Source organism: Marmota monax, unplaced genomic scaffold (genome assembly GCF_021218885.2).
Source record: "Marmota monax isolate L192 unplaced genomic scaffold, Marmota_monax_Labrador192_F-V1.1 WCK01_AAM20220418_F8-fsc01522, whole genome shotgun sequence".
Taxonomy (NCBI): Eukaryota; Metazoa; Chordata; class Mammalia; order Rodentia; family Sciuridae; genus Marmota; species Marmota monax.
Genome location: NW_026693209.1, coordinates 2,785 through 10,869, shown reverse-complemented (window position 1 = coordinate 10,869; position 8,085 = coordinate 2,785). Strand labels below are relative to the sequence as shown.

Here is an 8,085-nt window from a genome sequence, read left to right as displayed (position 1 = left end):
GAAGGCTATAGCTTCAATCACAGGTTTTCTTTTGGTGACTTCTGTCTTTTCTTGCTAAGGGACTTCAGTTAAATCCCAAAACAGAAATGGATATATTATCTATTCTTTTGCCTCCATAAGGCAAATGGTCTTAACACTTGTATTTGTTTGGGGTTTTCTGTTTGTTTTACTTGTGTGTGTTAATTTTTCCCCAGATATTTGCTCTGCATTTCAAGGGAAACTGAAAAAATACTCCCTAGAGCAGATGTTCACTTCTTGTGTTTTAAGTATATAACTAAAGATAGCAGCTGGGCACGATGGTGCATGCCTGTAATCCCAGTGGCTTGGGAGGCTGAGGTAGAAAGATTGCTAGCTCAAAACCAGCCTCAGCAACTTAGCAAGACCCTAAACAACTCAGAGAGACCCTATCTGTAAATAAAATAGCAAAAAGGGTTGGGGATGTGGCTCAGTGGTTAAGTACCCCTGAGTTCAATATTTGGGACGAAAAAGAGAGAGAGAGAGAGAGAGAGAGAGAGAGAGAGAGAGAGAGAGAGAGAGAGAGAGAGATCCACTGGAAAGATTCCTTTTGAATCTTGTAAATGAGAATGGAGCATAAGGGGAATATCATAGTATCTAGTGGAGTGAGATGATACAACAGCCCATAAATCACTTTGGATATATCATCTCCTGCCTCTACTATGATATAAGCAGATACTTTGTTGGATTATTTTATAGTTGTGAATAAAGTTTCAACACAGCTTATTTGTGTAGTATCTACTAAAACCAAACCGAGTTTGGGGGAATCAGAGTTTCTCCATAAATACATTCATATGTTTTATCCTATTACCTGAGGAAAACTTTCATTGCTCCAGCTCCAGCTCCTCTCCTTCCCTATATAATCTGTTTCTTATGGTGTTAACTATACTTGAGATCAAAAAAGGCTTTTCCCTTTTTATAAACTGGAAGATAAAGGCTTGGGAAACATATTTGCATTCTAGCAACTACTTACTGAGCTCTTCACCCACTCAGGGCTCTTTTTAGAGAGAGGCTCTGACCAGCCCTTGCCAAAAGACTCTAGGATCTAGGGAAGACTACAAATAGAGGCCCATGTGGAAAAAAAAAATTTAAAAAACAAGCTAAAGAAACCATTATATATGTCTTATCCTACCTTGACAAATAACAACCTGGTAGGCTCAGTTTGAACTGATTGTTTGGATTTCCACAGTGCTATGGAAAGAAACAGTCCTGGGGCCCTGGTTCAGTGTCTTTGATAGAATTCTGGAGTTGTCAACACCCAAAAGACGGTCCAGGTGGGGAAGAAGTATGGACTCCAAGTAGGCCCACTCTTGGCCCTAGATGGAGCGGTATCCAGAGAGGAGTCACAGCAGGGACCAGAGAAAAAGTCTAAGGATGGAACTAGATAATTGGCAGAGGCTGGAGTGGTCGAATAGTTTGGGATCTCTGCCATAAATTGAGAAAGGGTGGTAGATTGAAGGACCCCAAGGCCCCAGGCCCAACATTAGGAAAACTAACCCCTGTGCCCTGAAGCTGCAAGATGTTCCCTTACCCAACCCCCATGTCAAAACCCCACCAGCTGCACGTAGCACTTCAAGTCTCGCACAATGTTACCACAAGATGTTCCATATAGATAACCCCGGAAGGGCCAAACTTGAGCAAACAGGGTAAAAACAGGAACTAAAAGGACAGGATGCAATTTTATGGTTTTTCTGAGAACTAAAGTGGGAAAACAAGTTTACCCCCCTAGGTGACTCAACTGCTGAATTCAGAGGGACCAATAGGAAGGCTGTTGCTGTGCTAAGCTAAGACCTAACCCACCTGTTCCCTATAAAAGATCTATACCCCAAAGCCCGGTGTGCCAGTTCACCGAAGCTCCGGCTGAGGTTTTGCTGTGCACCCGCAGGCGCCTGTGTGAGAATAAACGCCTCCTGCTTTTTGCAGCCAGTGTCTCGTGTGGTTCATTCCGGGTTTGGGATCTGTGGATATTTCATTGTGGAGGTCCCACCGAGATCCAAGATCCCGGTTCCGGTTCCGATCCCGGTCCCTATCCGGAGGACACCCGACATCACTGGGAGGTAAGCTGGCCAGCTCAAACTGACTGTCTTGTTGTCCTGTTGGTTATCTGTTCTTTGTTCCACGCAGCGTCTGTAAGACTATATGATCCTAGGCATAGTCATTTAGTATTCTGAGTATTCTGAGGCAGTTCTGTCATTTAGTATTCTGAGGCAGCTTGAGAAGGAGTTGACGAACTCGGACTTCTCCCCTGCCACCCTGGGAGACGTCCCAGGGATCAGAAGGGTCCATTTCTTTGGGGCCCCCGGTGTTTCCGAGGGTTACACCATTTTTGTAGGCGACAAAGAAGTACAAACTTCTCCCAGGCCATCTGATTTGTTCAGTTTCCACCGAAGCCGCGCAGCGATCTCACTGTTTGGTTTCGTTTTTGTGTCATTGTGTCTGTCTCTCTATTTCCTCTCTGAGAGTAACATGGGACAATCACTAACAACCCCTTTGAGCCTAACTCTAGATCATTGGCAAGACGTTCAAGATCGGGCAGACAACCTGTCCGTGGCAGTCAAAAAGAAAAAATGGGTAACACTCTGTACCACGGAGTGGCCAATATTGGCCCACCCTCGAAGTTAAATGGCCCCCAGGAGAGTCCCTCCATCTCTCTCTCTAATTTGCAAAGTCAGAGATTGTCTTTCAGCCGGGGCTGCATGGCCATCCAGATCATGGCTTTTAACCTTTCAGGACCTCTGCGAATCCCCTCCTGCATGGGTGGGATCCACGCAGTCCGCCGGGAGGATTCCACCCGGCGGTATGGCGGATCTGTCCTGTCCCTGTTCCTCCCGGCCCCTCCACCCCAGGAAGCGAACGGGTCTTCCTGGAGTCGGGCTGCTTGGAAATGCAGCCCAAGGCGGATGATAAATTCTATCTAAGGCTGAATACTGAGACTAGGGAAGCAATGTTTTCTCCCCCCCCATAACCGGCTTGAGTGCAAATAGAGATGCCTGCTGGGGATTTAACAACTTTGACATCTCGCTTTGACTTTTCTCAAAGTCCTGTCCTCATTATTAAATTAATGTTAATTAGCTTTAGAGATGGGAACCAAATTTTCAGTCACAAATTTTGACACTCTCAAGGGGACTTTTAAGGAGTTCCCACTCTGCTTTCTTGGGGAAGCCTAGCACTCGAAACAACTGCAAGCAGAGGATGGACTTTTTGGGAGCTGGCTACTAACAAGTTAAAAAAAAATACCTAAACTAGAGGAACTGATCCTGTGGGTGAAAGATAGGATTAAGGGACTCCCAGCAGCTGCCAGAGCCATTTAGCTCTGGGGAGTTCCCTGGGTCCTTATCTACATCTTAAGGATCTGTTTACTTAACCTCTGTTTACTTAAAAAGAAGGGACACTGACTGCAGTAAAGCCAGTCACACTGAGACCCTTGATTTTACACCTATAGTTGCCCCTACGTGAAAACATCTGGTCCACTCATAGAAAAATCTATGGTGCCACTGATGGGAGTCATAATTAAATGAAAGTTCAAAACCTGGAGAGATATTTTCTTATCTGGTTGTCTAATTGTTTCTTAGGGATAATCTAGGTTAAATATGTGTCTAAAAAATAAATAATAATAATTTTTTATTGTAACAATCTGGTATCTGAATGGGTTTCTAAAACATTACACTATCTTGCAGTTAAAAGTTGGGTTTAAGCAATTGTTTAGTTTGATTTCAGATAGTTCATGCTAGAAAACTTAAATACTTGGGATAAAAAATTTTAAAAGTTTCAATTTTGAACTGGGTAGCCTGAAAAAAAAAATTAAAAATAGATCCAAATATCTTTAATTCACGTGATTCAAACGGTTCAATTTAGATTGGGTAAACAGATAAAAGTAAAGATGTCCTCAAAATTAAGCTTATAAGTTTCTCTAGGTGTTCAAAAAGGCCCTAATAAAATGTTAACTCTGCTTAAATTTAAAAGTTTACAAGTATTGTTTCAAAATGTGAACAAAAAGAGGTTTATGTAATTATGGTGTTATTAATGTGTTCATATCTTCCAGGTATACAAGTCTGTAAGGTAGAAGCTTCAAAAGAACATTATATCAAGCTGGTGTTCTAAAGTTGTATGGTAATTTTAGGCTTAAAAAAAATGTTGGAAATTCAATTATATCATTTGTGTTCTATAACTGAACTTGTTATCAATAAGATATGTACAGTTCCATGTTACTTTCTACTCTAAGATACAATTTATGTATTTTTAAGTTAATAAGAGCCTAATCTGTGTGAAGGTTTTATTGCAAAACACAAAAGTACATTACTACTTTTCTACAAGAGGTTAAAAGCTTTCAGCCTTTAATTCATATTTTAGGTGTGATATTATGTTGTGTTAGCTAATGTTCATGTAAACTTGAACAACAATTTATGTAAACTTTGTAAAATGATCAGCTTCAGAACTATAGTACTTGAGATTTATAAAGAGCCCTGCCTTACTTGAGATAAGGCTCTGTCCCATCTCACTACATGTGAAAATGGCTATGAAAAAAAGTAAGCCAGATTTCAGTACAGTTAAAGTTGTGTCCAAAAGTAGGTTTTTGCCAAGATTACTAGGATCTCAAACAGGAAATTATGATGTATAACCCTGCCAGAATTCAAGGTAGCTATTATATAAGCTAAATATGTTTTTACCCTAGTTAGTTTTGTTTTGTAGTTTGCTTATAGATGGTTTAAGGATTGCCTATTAATATTCTAAAGAGGTATTGCTTTAAGAACACAACCTGGGTCAACATAAGATAAAGAGTTATCACCTACAGGATAGAGAGATAGACATTAAAGCCCAGTGCTCTTAATATAAGGCTGTTAACTTATTTGCTGGATGTTTAAGATCAAGTTTTTAAAATTAGTTAAATTAAAAGGGCCAAGAAAACCAATATTTGGCTCTTGCCCTCTGAGTCAGTCTGAATCAGGAAATAGGGGACTTCTCCAAAGGGCTCAGCAACTCTAGGCCACATAACCTCCTGAGCAGGGAGATTAATGAGACCAGTGGAGGACAGAAAGCCAAATGGTGCATTTGCTGTAAAGAGGAGGGTCATTAAAAAAGGGAGACATCCCTGATGCTTCTGAGGGAAGCCATATGGTCAAACAAGGCCTGGACCCATCCTAGCGCAAATGGCACTAGCAGAACTGAAAAGCTGCTATGAAGTTCCCGAGGACTCCCAGGATAACTCAGCTGACTGTAAACAATAGGTAGAAACAAAAGTCAGTTTGACTTGCTTCATCTTAAACACTTAGCAAAGACAGTCAAAGCCAAAGCACAGCTGTTCCTGGACATCTTAAATAATAATAATAATTAAATGTAACTTCCATAAATAAATAGACTGGAGGCTACAAGAGAGATTCTTAGACAGAAATGCCTGATAACTGTCAAAGGAACTACTAGAATAGTTTTAGTCTAAGGCTTTTATTTCTAGACAACACAGGTAGACTTGATGTTTGCTAATATGGTTATCCAGCCCTAAGTAGCAGAATTAAAGATTTCTCTATTAGACACAGAGGAGAAACAAAAGGTTCTTTTGGAAGCTCACAAAAATGTGCCAGGGGACGATGGGCGCCCCACCCAACTCACAAATTTGATTAACGAAGCTTTTCCTTTAACCCGGCCAAACTGGGACTATGCGACTGAAGCAGGTGAGAACCACCTACATCTCTATCGCCAGTTACTCATAGCGGGTCTCCATGGAGCAGGGGGGTCTCCATGGAGCAGGGCGACGGCCCACCAATTTGGCTCAGGTAAGACAGACTATCCAGGGGTCAGAGGAAACTCCGACAGCCTTCTTAGAAAAATTAAAAGAGGCTTATCGGAGGTTTACTCCCTTTGATCCTGATAATGAGGACCAAAAAGGAAACATTTAATGGGCCTGCCTTCGTCTCCCAGGTAAGTCAGGCGGTAGCCAATACATTGGAGATTAATTAAAAATTACATTATGGTTATAAACCCCAAAGTTCAGGACAGGTAAAAAAGATAAATAGAACCATTAAGGAGACTTTAACTAAATTGACACTTGAAACTGGCACTAGAGACTGGGTACAACTCCTATCTTTAGCCTTGTATGGGGCCCAAAACACCCCAGGCCCACATGGACTAACCCCATTTAAAATCCTGTACGGTGCCCCACCTCCCGCTATTAACTTTTATAAAACTAAAACCTATGCCTCCCTCACCCCATCTATGCAGACTCATTTGCATGCTTTGCAATTGGTCCAGAACGAGGTCTGGAAGCCTCTAGCCGCAGCATACAAAGAGGAACTTAAAACCCCCTTGCTGCCACATCCCTTCAAGGTCGGAGATACCGTCTGGGTACGCAGGCACCAGAGCAGGAACCTCGAACCGCAGTGGAAAGGACCCTACACTATCCTGCTGACCACTCCTACTTCACTCAAAGTGGACGGCATCGCTGCTTAGATCCATGCTTCCCACGTGAAGACTGCACATCCACAGGAGTCCGCAGACACCTCTCCGGATCCAGAATGGAAGTTGCAACGTACCCAAAATCCGCTAAAAATAAGACTCACTCGCTGTTGATTTTTCTTGCTTTGTGCTGTGTCTTCCCCATATCAGTTAACCCCAACCAATCTGTGAGCCAGACATGACAAGTATTATCGGGGACAAGAAATATAATTAAAAAAAAAAAAAAAAAAAAAACAACATCCGCAAAATACCCCCTTTGGGCTTGATGGCCTACCCTAGGGCCTGAAAACTAAGTCGCAGGCACAAAAATGTGGGCAACATGAAAGTTACTATTGTAAGTCTTGGGGATATAAAACTACGGGGGATGCATAGTAGAAGCCAAGCTCATCTTAGGATTTAATTCAAATAAAAAAAAAACAAAACAAAACAGGATCCCCCACTTTCTGCCGACTCTTGCAGGAGCCTGAAATGGTACGGGGCAGGGCCATGTACCGCATTTGCCTGCAACCCCTTAAACATTACCTTTACTCAGGCAGGCAAAGCATCAAAAGATTGGATAAAAGAAAAACAATGGGGCCTGAAAATATATCATAAAACTGCCTATGACCCTGGGGTCCTATTCAAAATTAGATTAATAGTAAATACCAACCCCCAACCAGTATGCTGAGCCGTCAGCTGAAATAATGCTGGAATCCGAGCAGATGGGTCAATGGATATAAGATTATATCCATGATATAAAAAAAGGGGGGAATGAAGGACCCCAAGGCCCCAGGCCCAACATTAGGAAAACTAACCCCTGTGCCCTGAAGCTGCAAGATGTTCCCTTACCCAACCCCCATGTCAAAACCCCACCAGCTGCACGTAGCACTTCAAGTCTCGCACAATGTTACCACAAGATGTTCCATATAGATAACCCCGGAAGGGCCAAACTTGAGCAAACAGGGTAAAAACAGGAACTAAAAGGACAGGATGCAATTTTATGGTTTTTCTGAGAACTAAAGTGGGAAAACAAGTTTACCCCCCTAGGTGACTCAACTGCTGAATTCAGAGGGACCAATAGGAAGGCTGTTGCTGTGCTAAGCTAAGACCTAACCCACCTGTTCCCTATAAAAGATCTATACCCCAAAGCCCGGTGTGCCAGTTCACCGAAGCTCCGGCTGAGGTTTTGCTGTGCACCCGCAGGCGCCTGTGTGAGAATAAACGCCTCCTGCTTTTTGCAGCCAGTGTCTCGTGTGGTTCATTCCGGGTTTGGGATCTGTGGATATTTCAAGATAAAGGTTGAAAGTTAAAGAAAAGAATCAGAAGATATGAATCTGAACTCAGGTGAGATCTTTGGAACTCAAGAGTGATGGAATAGCCAAAATCTATTAAGAATTAAATACCTTCTATAGTTGTGAAATATTTATGAAAAGGAATAGCAAGTAGGCTTAGCCCAAGGTACAATATCCGCTTATAAGAGAGGGTCAAAGAGGAGCAAACTGAGAAGTAGAAGAAGTGCAAATGCAGGAAGGAACAGTGAGATGAAGCAAGTTTTGAGGCAGAACCAGATTACCTGGGAGCAATATTTACCCATGGAGCTGCATTTTTCTAAAGTGTCCACAGCTTCACATAAGGGAGAGAAAG

At 42.2% G+C, this 8,085-nt stretch overlaps 1 long non-coding RNA gene across 1 annotated transcript; it reads left to right on the top strand.

Moving 5' to 3' along the window:
- The first annotated feature begins 1,472 nt into the window (after positions 1–1,472).
- Positions 1,473–7,681, top strand: LOC131424620 (uncharacterized). The gene is made up of 2 exons (XR_009227960.1): positions 1,473–2,072; positions 6,229–7,681. It is a non-coding gene; the product is annotated as an uncharacterized LOC131424620 (long non-coding RNA).
- Positions 7,682–8,085: the final 404 nt, after the last annotated feature.